Source organism: Macaca nemestrina, chromosome 11 (genome assembly GCF_043159975.1).
Source record: "Macaca nemestrina isolate mMacNem1 chromosome 11, mMacNem.hap1, whole genome shotgun sequence".
Taxonomy (NCBI): domain Eukaryota; kingdom Metazoa; phylum Chordata; class Mammalia; order Primates; family Cercopithecidae; genus Macaca; species Macaca nemestrina.
Genome location: NC_092135.1, coordinates 135,005,210 through 135,019,272, shown reverse-complemented (window position 1 = coordinate 135,019,272; position 14,063 = coordinate 135,005,210). Strand labels below are relative to the sequence as shown.

The 14,063-nt window shown below is 46.8% G+C and overlaps 2 long non-coding RNA genes across 8 annotated transcripts in view; one reads left to right on the top strand and one right to left on the bottom strand.

The window, feature by feature from the left end:
* Positions 1-5,820, bottom strand: part of LOC105473849 (uncharacterized) — a 51,747-nt gene extending 45,927 nt beyond the window's left edge. For all 3 annotated transcript variants that reach the window (XR_011610178.1, XR_982518.3, XR_011610179.1), the window contains exon 1: positions 5,737-5,820. This is a non-coding gene — a long non-coding RNA (uncharacterized lncRNA). The remainder of the gene's footprint in view (positions 1-5,736) is intronic.
* The window catches only part of LOC105473850 (uncharacterized), a 173,506-nt gene that overhangs the window by 135,365 nt on the left and 24,078 nt on the right, over positions 1-14,063 (top strand). The window lies entirely within an intron of this gene.

The window sequence follows — 14,063 nt, the reverse complement described above, 5'->3', positions numbered from 1 at the left end:
CTAGTTTTCTTTCCCCATGTCACCACAGTTTTGCTAACATTGATGATTATCATTAAAATCTTTAGACAATTATATAGAAAATAAATTACATGTTGATGTGGAATTCGGTTTTCTTTCAAAATCAAATTGGAACTCTTTATGTTAACCATTTTTATTTCATCTGCAGAGTATAATCTGTTTATTCGTTACCTTTTACATTAAACACATTACTGTTCTTTTTATTGCTCTGTCTGAGCTTTATATAAAAGGTAGATACCAGTCATGTTTAATATAGATTATTTCCAAACATATTGACTGTCTTTAAAGGTTGCCAATTTATATAGGAGTTTCATATTTTTATGTAGCTGAGCCTCTTGATCTTCATTTTATTATTTTTTCTATTACTTTTAATCTTAAGTAGCTTGGATCAAGTATTGACTTCTATGGAACATTTTTACATTTCATTCCTTTTTCTATATGAACTTATTCTGCTACTTTGACGTAAGATATGGATGAATCTAAATTACATCTTCTCCCCATCCCCAGACACCTAACTAGTTTTCCCAGCAGCTATTAGTGTTTTCCAGTAGCCCAGCAATGCCGTGAATAACTATGTATTCTTAGCTGGTGCTGCTCCTAAGAATTCCTCTTAGGTGCAGAACCAACATGGGGAGATTCCCCTGAGAATTGTCAAGTAGAAGATAAGCCACTGGAGCCCAGCTCAACCCTGCAACATAGGCCCCAGAGAAGGCAAGAGCCACTCCGCCATTCCAACGAAGGAATCTACTGCTTTTGAAGAAAGTTAGGGAGAATGAGGAAAAAGTGGTGGTCATGGCGGGTTGGGGGTGGTAAAGAGGAAGAAGGGAAGAGCCAGAGACATGAAAAGATGCTGGACAAGCAGAGGTGTCAGTGAAGCTTGCTGGTGTTGGGGCAGTTACGTGGACAGCGTGGATCAATGACTGCAGGTGGTCCACAGTTGTTACTGCAGTTCCTTATATTTTGGCTATGAAAACCCCTTCTGTAACACTTCTGTTCCCCCAGACTCCAGGCTGTGCTCAAAAGGACTTTGCCTGAGTTTGCTTGTGTTTTGTGAGGCTCTGAGAAGTGCAGCATTCACATGTGTGCTGTGTGCACACGGAGCAGAAGCCGGGATGTGGGGGCTGCAGAGTTGTCCTTTGGGCTTGCGGGGACCTTGAGCAGGGCTCGGGGCTGTCGCAGACCAGGAACTTCAGCATGAAGTGGAGCTGAGCCTGGCTCACATCCGGATTCATTTTGCTGGCCTTGTTGCTTTGCCATTCATTTTGGTTTCTTCCTTTATCACCAGGGCTGATATTCTGAGTTCATGTTACTTCTCTTGGAAGTCTAAATCTTGAAGCTTCTTTTATTAAAAATGCAGTCAGTTCTCCCTCTCTCTCTCTCATTTTACCATCTTCATCATTTTTAGGTACACATTTTAGTGTCATTAAGAACATTTACATTTTTGTGCAACCACACCACCCGATATCCAGAAATTTTTCATCTTCCCAAACTGAGACTCTGCACCCATTAAACACTAACTCCCCATTTGCCCCTCTCCCCAGCCCCTTGAAACCACCATTCTACTTAATATCTCTATGAATTTGACTACTCTAGGGACCTCATATAAGTGGAATCTCACAATATTCTTATTTTTGTGACTGGATTATTTCATTTGGCATAATGTCCTCAAAGTTTATCCATGTTGCGTCATGTGTCAGAATTTCATTTATTTATTTATTTACAGATATATATTTATTTTTTGAGACGGAGTCTTGCTCCATTTCCCAGGCTGGAGTGCAGTGGCACAACCTCGGCTCACTGCAACCTCCGCCTCCCAGGTTCAAGCGATTCTCCTGCCTCAGCCTCCCAAGCAGCTGGGACTACAGGCGCGCACCACCATGCCAAGCTAATTTTTGTATTTTTAGTAAAGATGGGATTTCACCATATTGGCCAGGCTGGTCTCGAGCTCCTGACCTCAGATGATCTTCCTGACTCGGCCTCCCAGAGTACTGGGATTACAGGCCTGAACCACTGCACCTGCCTTCATTCCTTTCCATTTTAAGACTTCATAATATTCCATTGTGTGGGGAGACCCCATGTCGTCCATCCATTCATCCATCCAGGGACACGTGGGTTGCTTCCAGCTTTTCTCTGTTATAAATAATGCTGCTATCAGACCGCTCTTTGTATCCTTAAAATCAAAACTGCAGCCCACACTGGGGGGCTCTTGGGGAGAAAACCACACGGCACTCCATAGTGTGGGGTCTGTCCCGTGACTCTCAAACCCTTGGGTCTCCTTGAAAAAGATGGACCTAGTCCCAGGGTGGGGGTCATTATGGAAGGGCACCATGACATGAAGGAATGCCATGACTTGATACAGCCCCTCATCCCACCAGCACAGGAGGAGGGGAGAGAAGCCTGACTTGCTCTGCCCTCCTGCCTTAGAGCCATACCCCGGCCTGGGTGAGCCCTTACCTAATCCTTTCGCTCAGTTACTTCCAGAAATATGAGGGCCCCGCAGACCCAGTCCCTCTCTTTGTATCTTGATTTTCTTTTTTCAGTGGGCTCCAAAGAGAGAGAACTTTCCTAAAACACAGAACAGTGGTGGTAGGAGAGATGGCCCACAGCACACCCGAGCCAGGTGGCTTCCTTTGTCTCGGGTGCTTTCAGTGGAAGGGGGCCCACCTTGTGTTTTATGAACATGGAATCCTCTAAGATCGTGGGCATTAGCCTCTGAGCTATAGAGCTTATTATACACGAGTCCTTCATTATTCTGGGTATATCAGACACAAATATGAATAAGAATCCTTGCCCTGGAGGAAATGACCGTGCACCACTGGGGAAACTTGCACACTGAATGATCAGTGCACATTGTGATAAAATCACAGAGGGAGTCACAAATAGCTTTGCACATGGTACAGCTTGGGCCTTTTGACTGTAGTTTCAGAAAAGGGTATGACAAGGAACGTTACCTTAACAATCAGCCTCATTTTCAAGATGAGCACATGAGGCCCAAGGAGACAAATTGATTATCTAAAAGCATAAGCCGAGTCGTGGCAGACCCAGGGCCAGTATGCAGGCCCCACTCCAACTCTAGTCTCACCTGAACTAGGTGGCCCACGTCTGGGCTCCAGCTCAAAGGTGGTCTTGGGCTTGCTGGGTTTTGAAAAGAGAGGCTGAGCTGTGGAATTTCAGTTAGAAATCCCATTCTTCCTCTATCTCATTCCCTGCTGAAATGACACACTGTTTTAGACTCATGCTTCCTGATGCATGTGAATTTTATCTCATATCCTGCGGGACAATAGCTGGAGTGTGGCTGCAAGATTACCACATGGTCAGTTTCCATAAACAACATCCATCAGCCTTGCTCCATCCTGCCATGTGGGGTTAGCACCAGCTGACCCCAGGGAAATTTGCTTATCAATCTGGGCTTATAACATTCAACAGACAGGACTGTAGTTACATTCAGAAGTGTTCTTGCTCCATGGGAATGTGCTGTGTTTTCTCACTGTGCCTCTGTCCTGTCTGAGGCTTTCTAATGGACAGATGTGCTTCTACCTGCCTGGTATCCATTCCCACTTCTCCTAGTAATAGGACCTTGATGTTCCTTTAAGGACCCACCATCTCCCATTTCCACCAACACTCTGAATGCATCCAACATCCAAAACCTGGGAACAGGGCCCAGACCAGACCAATTAGATTCTCTTGGACATTTGAACATCAAACCGGGTGGTTCAAGGTCAGAAGTTGGCTGGGGCTTGTTTACTGTGAGAACTGAGCCCTGAAGAGACCACCTGGCTACACATTAGTTCTTGCACCCAGAGCCCCTCCAGCTGCTTGGCTTTTAGCTGTCTTTCTATTTCGTGATATAGTCCATATTTTTTTCCTATATAATACTATTTTGCTTCTAATACTAGTTAGCCAGAGTCTTATGTCTGTTGTTTGCAACTACAGAACCCTGACTGACCACTGTTGAAAATGAGTAGGCAGATGAAGGGCTCCAGATGAGGGTCAACCAGGAAGGAGCGAAGGGAGAAGTTAAAGGGAGAGGAGTCGGCAATGGTGATAAAACCTCGGTCCAATGCCAGTGAGACAGAAGAGATCTCAAAGAAATAAGGAGGAGGTAGACAGGAGGGAACGGTTGTATGGCTTGTAAATGGAATTCTGTCAAGGGATGGAGAGATTGAGTTATCAGTGGAAAGATTCCTGGAGATGAGGGGTCATGGAAATATGAGGCCCAGGAATCAAGGGCTCTGCCATCCTGCAGTTCAAAATCACTAAGGAGGATGCTGGGAGAGGAAAATGGTGACCCAGAAAGTGGAACTGTGAGAATTTGCCCAAAGTGGGCCCTTGGCAGTCCTCATACAGTTACCACATGTGGACTAGATTAGGACATCTTTGAACTCACTTTCTCCAAAGGGTTTACTCCCCTGCGCTTGAGTCCCCATGGATGAGATTGCCCAGGGTACGTGTCCAACTGGGAATGTACATGGCTGCAAGTACCAAGGGCAGATGCGTGCTCTGACTATGAGGGTACTTTTGGCACAGAGTTCCTCGTGACCTCTCTGCTCCTCCCAGGATGAGGTAGGCCAGGCAGGCACATGCAAAGTCCTCACAAACTCATTTCCTCCCCCATGTCCCCAGGGTTGAGCTATAGCTCGCTACAAGGCAATTTGGCTTTATGATGAATGAAGTTCATATCCCAAGTGACAAGGCCTTTCCTAGCCCTGCTCTCTGGTGAAGTGTCCAAGGTTCTAAACCCTAACATCCATCCTTTCTTTCCTGCTTCCTGCCATAGGCCCTTTTCCCACAGCTGGGCTGGAAACTGTCCAGGCTCCCCAGGTACCCTGGGCAGGCTGGAGCTCCTCTTGCTTTGGTTAATCCCCTGCCAAGGAATGACCCTGGCCCAGACCTTCAGCCTGGAGCTCTGTTCCTCTGTGGGCAATACCTCTTTACTCTGCACTGCTGCCACCTGAAGTATGTGAAATGGGATTTTCCAACAATTATTTTAAAAGCAGTCCAGGAGAAATGCCAGTGAATCAAAAGTGTGGTTAAACTTGCAGGAGAAATGGGCTTCTATCCATTTCTGGGTCATCGACCCCTTTGCAATACTATGGAAGCTGTGAACACACAAAAAAATCCCACAAATTGTTGCCCACAATTTCAGGGGGTTCCTGAAACCTCCTAATGGCACACATTGACTGTATCCAAGGTTCAGAGCCATCTTCAGACACATGAAGTCCCCCACCCTGTCCCCAGGGTCTCAAATGTATCCCAACTCTCCTGCAGGAGGTGGCCAGAGTGTGCACCTGTGTGCTGGGCTCCAGAGGCTGTCCCCGGATCCCTGGGTCTTTAATGTTGCAATGAAAGAGACTGAGGACCCCAGAGAGCTGTGAGTGTCACCTGGGAATCATAGCATAGGGAGGGTTTGTTAGGAGCCCGCCTGCCAGCGTCACGCCTCTGCTGGCTCCTAATGGGGCTGCCAGTCACCCCTACAACCAGGCTTGAGGTCAAGTCTGGGGTCTTCCAGGGACACGAGCCGGTGACCCATCTTCCACTCATCTCTCTGTTGCAGAACCCAACATTTCCCACTGGAGCCAGGGCCCTGTAGTCCCCACTGAGCCCTCCAGCCCCTACCTGCTTACTCCCAGCCCTCACGACCCCAGCACATCCTACACTGACACCTCTGTCCCTTTCTCTTCATAACCCAGCATAACAATCAGCGTGTTGAATTCTTACCTGCAGGACTTCTGTTCATACCTGTTCAGCTTCCATACCATCCCCTTCCCCAGCCCACACCAAGCAGGCAGGGGGTAGAGCCAGCTAGAGGAACCTGGGAGTGACTTCTGGCTCTTTCCTCTCTGCCCCACCCCACTTTCCAGCTTATCCTGCACACAGCTGCCTCATGATATTGTACAGTGCAAATCAAGACATGCCACTCTGGCTCAAAACCTTCCCCTGGCCACACCCCCACTCTGCCACCACTACCCAGTTAATGTCTGAATACCTTGAGCCAGCTTACAAGGCATCCATGAATTTGACCTTGTCCCACCGTCAGCATATCTGTCCTGCCCTCCTGTGACTCCCGGAGTCTTTGCTGCAGCCACCTCAAACCAGCTGTGTGTCCTGAGGACATTATTCTGGAATCCCATCCTCTTATCCTGTCTTCCTCCCCGCCTTTCGGTAATCCTCCATCCATTCTCGGTCTCCCCTGGAGGGTGGCCACTGATTGGGCCTCTTCTCTGACTCACCCAGGTAAGAGCAGGTGCTTCTGACTCTTGGCTGTCTAAGTGTCATCTCCAGGGGAGCTCTTTCATCCTGATGCTTGGCATTGGGAACCATCTGCTTTAAACTACGATATCATCGCATCTTTGAGACTGAATCTTTTCATTTCAGTGTCAAGAGACACATTGTCCATGCGTAAGGTGCTCAACAAATGTTGGACAACTAGCTAATTAATTAATGGAAGTCATAGGAGTCTCTGGAGCAGGAAGGTGTTTAGGAAGGTACACAAGCTTTTAAGTTATGCCTCCATCTGGATTGAGACTACTCTAACTCAAGTGTGACTTTGGGCTCATAGTTTAACTTATCTGAGCCTCCATCTCTTCACCTGCTCAATGAAGATAGCCGGGAAAACTATTACGTAGTGAATCCGTGGATGCACACATGTGTCCTACTTGTGCACACACACATGTACACACACTCACAAATGCACATGCACACACAGGCACACAAAGAAACATACATACACACATGTATGCACATGCACGCACACACGTCATGCACACGCATGTACATAGAGACTTGAACAGAACATGCACAGACACAGATGCACATATGTACACACATACATGCACAGAGACACACATATGTGCATGTACACACGCACACACTAAAGGTACATTGAATACACCTATTGGCCACTGAATAAATGGTAAAATCAATAGCTGACTAAAACTGAGATCGAAGCATCCAGGGTTTAATAATTTAAAAAGTAAAATGAAATATTTTTAAGCTTCTGTTTATGTTTACTTATCATTATTATTTTCTTAAAACTTTGGAGATCAAAACTTAAAAGTTTGACAGTGCAGGAACAATGACTCCTCAGCACCGTCGGTTCTCCTGCTATGCATTTGCAATATGAAATAGAGAAATATGAGGCCCCCTAAAATACTTTGTTTCCTTAACCAACCACAGCTGAAAGTGGGTGGGTGAGTAAGACCTGTTTTCTTCATATTCTTGATGCTGTTGATGATGTCTGTACTAATCACATATGCTAAAGATCATGATTTGGGGGTTTTCCCTTCTTTTCATTATTTGAGATGGCAAACTATTGATATTTTGCTTTTAAGATGTGACAAATTATCAAACAGGATTTTCCCTTGAAAGACATATAACCTAAATGGAGTTTTAAATACAGGCATTTAGATTATTTTGTTTACTTTGATGAATAGCATTACCCAGATAGTTCTACGAAGATTGGAACTATGATATAATAATCTCTGTTATCCTGCCTGTATTCCTATCTAAGATTTTATGAATACTTTTGCCAGGGTCTCACTCTCTCGCCCAGATTGGAGTGCAGTGGCACGATCTCGGCTCACCGCAACCTCCGCTTACCAGGCTGAAGCGATTCTTCTGCCTCTGCCTCCCGAGTAGCTGGGATTACAGGCACACACCACTACCACCCAGCTAATTTTCGTATTTTTAGTAGAGATGAGGGTTTTACCATGTTGGCCAGGCTGGTCTCGAGCTCCTGACCTCAAATGATCTACCCGCCTTGGCCTCCCAATCAAAAGGCTTTAAAACAAAGTTATTCTTAACATTTTCTAACACATACGATCTTTTTATGCATTACTTGCCAGTCTATTTCCTTATTTAACTATAGGAAACATTTTGATAAGTTTTATGTATAAAACTAATAGATTTCAAATGGTCATTTATTCTAGAATTTTACTCATGCAATATAAATAAACATGCATTTATATTTCCACGGACTGAAAGAATTTCAAAATATAAAGTACTCAAGGTGATTTTTATTCCAGGTTACGTTTAGAATGGTTGTCTATGTATAGAAGTGAATGTTCATATATTAGCAAAAGTCTTATGATGTGCCTTGTCAATTTTATTACTGTTGTTACACTGATCGGATAGGAAAGTAATCTGCAGGGTCACCCGATCCTTGATCTGCAGGCTGCCAGGAAAGCCAGAAAGGATGCTGAAATGGGCTTCTAGCTGACTGGCCTTCTGAAGGTCAAGGCTGAAGCGAAAGCTGAGTGCGGAGTCTGTCCCTGAGATGAATTCCAGCGCATCCTGTATGCATGTGTGCGTAATCATGTAGCAGAAACAAAAGCTCTGTGGAACAATTCTTACTCTTTATGTATAAAGGATTTGTATATACATAACATATACATAAACACATGTGTACATACACATGCATATACACACGTACATGCACACTATTTCTCTATTGCTCTTTATTCTATCCAACATTTTATTCCATTAAACTAATGCTGGCCACCACCTTCTAAGTTGTTTCACAACCCACAGTTTGACAAGCACTGAAGGATACTTCCTAAATTCCACTTCCCTTGTGCCTTAATGCACCCCATAAAGGAGAAGGAAAAGTCCCCACAGCTATGGCAAGCCCCACAGGAGGGTAGGGCTCCTCCATCATTTTCATTGACAACTTCCTCCCAGGCACTTTGCCGAGCGTGTATTTTGTGGGAAGCTCCAGGAATGTGAAGACTTACTTCCTGACTTTACAAATCCCATACTCTAAGGACTGGGGAAGTCACTAACAGCTACTCCCATGACAGCATGGTAATGCCATTTTTAGCATAAATGTGGGCACGGAGAAGGCTATCTCTTCTGGCTTAGGGGCTAATGATGTTATCCCTGAGAAGGTGACATCTGAGCTGAGCCTTAATGGGTAGAGGAGTCTCAGACAGCCAGAGGGAAGAGCCAGGGGTAGCTGGAATGGAAATGGGAGCAGAAGGTGGGGCTGGATAAAGTAGGCTCTGAGTGCAGAGATTTCTAAGCTGCTCAGATCTCTGGAACCCTGGAATTATTTCTCTTCGTTCATCAGGAAGGGGGTACAATAAGGATGGGGTGCATCTCTCCCAGGCCTGGGAACCTGCATTCAAAGCGGGCTTGTGAGGTGGTCCTTGAGGCTCTGCAGAGCCCAGGTTAAGAGACTGAGCTGGTGGGAGCCCCACCCTGACTCACTTACCTCCCTTCTCGGTTGAGTAAGCCCCAGTGAGCCATGAGCCCCCCATGAGCAGAGGCCTCTTTGGGGACTGTCCCAGCAGGGACTCCAAGAGTGCTTGCCTTCACCAATAACCACACCATGGGGTCCCTTCTGGTCGTGGGGTGACACTGAGCCCAGGGACAAGCCTCTTTAGGGCTGCCAGTTCTCTGTCTCTTTGTCCCTAGTTGTAAGACAGAGTCCCTAGGTGCTACCCAGGGCCCATGACAGTGCCAGTAAAACCAATGAGAAGTTCCCCGAGAAGCAAAACATATGATCATGAGTTGAAGAAAAGCCTGCCCACCCTTAAAGATAGAGCTCGTGTAGGCAGGGCCATCAGCAGGAATATTATTGGGAGTAATGGGAGCAAACTGTTGAGTCTGGAAGCCTGGACCCCTACCCCAGCCCTTCTGTAGGCTCCCTGCAGCCCCCACCAGACTCACCTCCTCAGCCAGAACACAAAGGAAGGCAGTTCTCCCTGGGCCTTGACCTCATCCCAGACACCAGCCCCTCCCGCCTGCCCCGCCAGCCACATCCTGAGATGACACGGGAGGAGCTTTGCCAAGGCTGCACTGGAATCATTTGTTAATGGCTACACGTGCAGTGTATCAGCAAGGAAATAGTCTATTAATCATTAGAACATTTTCCCCAAACAAATCTATCAAAGGAGCAGAACGTGTATATATTGTCCCGTTTGCCAGGCCTAGCTCAGCTGCTCCTGGTGCTGAGCAGATGGCTTAGACGAGTGACAGTGTTTCCCTCATTACGTGACTCTTGAAAACAGCCCAGACGGCGGTGTTTATGACCAGCGCCCGGGATGATTAGACACCCCGATCCACCCACACTGAAAGGTGTGATCCACATGAGTAATGATGTGCTCGCTAGTAGGCATGGTTCTTGGGGTATGGTGATGTCACACTTAAGGATTCCTCCTACCCAGTGTCATGGGGGCTGGGAATAGGAGGGTGAAGACTTCTGGTTTCAGTTCATTTAATGGAGAGAGATGCTCCCTCTGGGATATATTGCTACTTACTTCAAAAATGTAACTTAAATCCACAGCCCTGTGTCTAAAATTTCTCTCATCTACATATTCTTCTCTCCATGGCCACCTCCGAGGTCTAAACCTCTCGCCAGGTGCAGTGTGGGTGCCTGTCTTCCGTCTTGACTCACTGAAGTCCCTCCACATTGCAGGAGCTAGAGAGTGCGAGAGCAAGGCACCCAACGCAACAAGCCTTCAGTGAGGCCAGGGGATGCCAGGATGCAATGCAGACTGTGACCCAAGAATCTAACTTGCAAATGTACGGCGCGACCTCGCTGAAGGGCGCAGGGTGCTGACCCTAGTGACTTTGCAAGTGAGTGGAGTCTGTAAGACCACAGGCAAAGAGAGCTGCACACAAGCACTCTGCTCTAGACGGTAATGATGTTTCTCAGGGGTTAGCAAGTCTGCAACCACCATACATGGATATAGAATGGGACACTGAAGTAAATGGGTGCAGAATGTCAGGAGCCAGATTTCTCCCCATTGCAGTGGGAGATTAGAGATAAGCAAGGGGAGGAAGCTGGAATGATTTGTGGGATATGGAATTAGAGCTGGAAACGTCAGACTCATGTTTAGCCTCATATAGATACAGATGGATCAATGTAGATCAATGTAGATATACGTATGGCTGTGCATATATGTACATATACATTTCTAAGCACTTTTGGCTGCAAAGGCCTAGAAGCAATGACACCCCAATGGTATCAAGCACACCTAGCACCCACCTCTTGGTTTCTAGTATCACTTTCCAGTAAAAGGAATCAGGGCCCCTGAGGAGAATTGACTGATTCTAGAGCTGGGGCAAGAAATAAACCTGAAGAGCCTGGAGTATCCTGTTGTCAGAAAGTAAGGAAGGGCTCAGAAAAGACAACTTGTGAATACTGAATAATAGTGTGTCATTGTCGGTTAGTTGGTTGTGACAAATGCCTGATACCATTGTAAGATATTAACAGTAGAGGAAAATGGGTTCAGGGTAGAGGAGACCCCTTGATACTATCTTTGCAATTTTTCTGTAAATCTAAAACTATTCTAAAATAAAACGCTTGCTTTTTAAGAAGCCTCGAATGACACTACTTGCCATTCTCTGTAACTGCATCCACTCTCTCACCCTTGATCACTTTGTTCCCACCACAGTGGCCACCTTTCCATTGCACCTGCCTTTATCATCCCATGTCTCCTGTGCTTCTAGAACTTTCTGTATGCTGCTCCCTCTGGCCAAAATGTGCTTCCTTCTGCACCTGGCTCCTCCTACATCAGGACTTCACTGAAATCTCTCTCTGTGGGGATGGGTTCCCGATCAGCCTAGCCAAAGTGGTTTCCTCCCGCTGCCCAGGGCCCCCACCACACCCACACCACACGTGCACACACACCCACACATGCACACTGTCTTCTGGTCCTCTTTCACATAACCTTGTGTATATTGTTCACTGCATTTCCATCGTGTTCCATAATCCAGCTCATGTGTCTCCCTGGGAAGAGTTCCTGATGCCTGAAGAAGATGTGTTCCAACTGTCACTGACTGCCCAGCATCTAGCTCAGTGCCTGGCACACAGTTGGTGCTTAGTATACATTTGCTGGAATAGATAGATGAGGGTATTAATGAATTAACTTTAAGCCAGGCATGGTTGCTCATGCCTATAATCCCAGCACTTTGGGAGGCCAAAGTGGGCAGATCACTTAAGGTCAGGAGCTCGAGACCAGCCTGACCAACACGGTGAAATCCCATCTCTACTAAAAAGACAAAAATTAGCCGGGCATGGTGGCACATGGCCTATAATCCCAGCTACTCAGGAGGCTGAGGCAGGAGAATTGCTTGAACCCAGGAGGCAAATGTTGCAGTGAGCCAAGATCGCACCACTCTATTTCATCCTGGGTGACAGAGTGAGACTCAGTCTCAAAATAATAATAATAATAATCAACTTTATGCTATGACAGTCAGTCCCACATGAAACTGTGTATCACAGGCTCTCTTCATAGGCAAGTGAGGACAATACCCATGCCCTGCTGGCTTCATGAGGCTTTGGGGCAGAATGTTTGGCACCTGTCTGACTCCAGGCAGGACATGATCTCTGCTATCAGGGATTAGCAAACCTGATATCATCATGTGATCAAAATGCACATTGACAGCACACAGAGAAACAGAACTTTTCACACTTCACTGAAATACGTCCCATATTTTTTCCCAGAAGCTTAAAATCAAATAAAAACTTGCAGTACACTAAGCATATGGCAACATGGTATAGCCCAACCACCATGTCACCATTGTGTGGTGGTCAAAATGAAAGAGATGTGGGACATGAAGGGTGAAAATTAAAGTCAACAAATGAAAACAACAGTTTGAAGGGTATCATGTGATCAAACAATATAAAAAATGGGCTTTTATTAACAACGGATTTGTAAATGGTAGTAAAATATGTCAGTTTGAGTCTGCTCTGCTTCTACATGAAAATCTATTGGAAAAAAGAACGAAGCTCATGTAGCATTGGGATCCAAAGTGAATTCTCCATTGCTACAGTGCGGAGTCTATGATGTTGCTTGAAAAATAACGACATCAACAAGGACACCAAGCCCTCCACCTGGGTAGCCAGCCCAGGACTTTAAGTGGGCAGAATTTCACCTTTAAGTTTATAGTCTAAGAAAATGTATAAACAGGGATTTTTCATATGGCCTGGCTTTAGGATTGGCTTGGATTCTGGTCAGGTTCGCCTTCAGAAGAGTGCAGGAAGGAGGACGATAAAGCTGCCTGGCTCCCATCCTGGAGAAGCACAAGCTCTGAGTTTTGGGAGGATACCCTGGGGCTGGCCAGCAGCTCTGCCCCTCTCTAGTTGGTTCTTTGGAGGAGTAGATGCTTCAGTGGTTCAGAGGGAAGTGTCTGTTTCTTCCCCGTGCACCCTTGGGAGGAGGCCAAGTGGACGAGACAGGGGCACATATTGGCTCCAACCTTTCCAGAATCATTTCCACAAAACCCATTGGGGAGAGGAACCAGGCTAGGGGCCTGCATGGCTCTCCCTGCCCTAGCCCTGCCTCTTGTCATTCCCAGATGAGGAAGATGGGTAAAGTCTTCTGGAATGGATGTCTCCCATCCTGGGTGTTTGATTCTGCCCACCAGGTAACAGGCACCTGGAGGTGGTGCTGAAGTGGGCCAGGCACCTCAGCTCCTGAGGGGCCCCTCATTCCTCACCAGACCCCGTGCTCCCTGCTGTCAGGGACAGATGCTCCCTAATTCCTGTGGAATGAAACGGGACTGCTCACGAGTTAACTACCTTGGGGAGGTCACCGTGTCAATGGGGCTTTGCTGCCTGTCAGGTGTATTGGAAAGTCAGATTACACTGCTTTCAAAAAATGCTTCAACGGAAACTGCACCTGGAATGTGATTGGACATATGTCAGTCAGGAGCAGGTTGAACCGTGTTTGCTGTGAAGATGTCCTTCCTGCTGCCAGCGTTCGGTTCTCCCCCAGCACCACTGCACTCAGCAGACGACGTCTTATCCAGTAGGGCATCCTCCTCAGGCCGTTGCAGGTGTCTGTGCCAATGGGGACTCCTTGGCAGTGGAGACCCACTTGTGAGCCCTGCAGCCACCTGCCAAGTGCAGAAACTCCGCCCCTCTCAAACACTCACCCAGGGATGTCTGGGAGCCCAGTGTTGTCCAAGCCTGGTTGCTAGGAGTTCCTGCAGGTACTTCTGCTCTGGTGTGCAGCGCTGAGATCCACTGCCAGGAGGACCTAAAGCCCAGAACCTTGTGTCTGCTGTGGGGAAGACACTGCCGCCTCCAGTGCTGC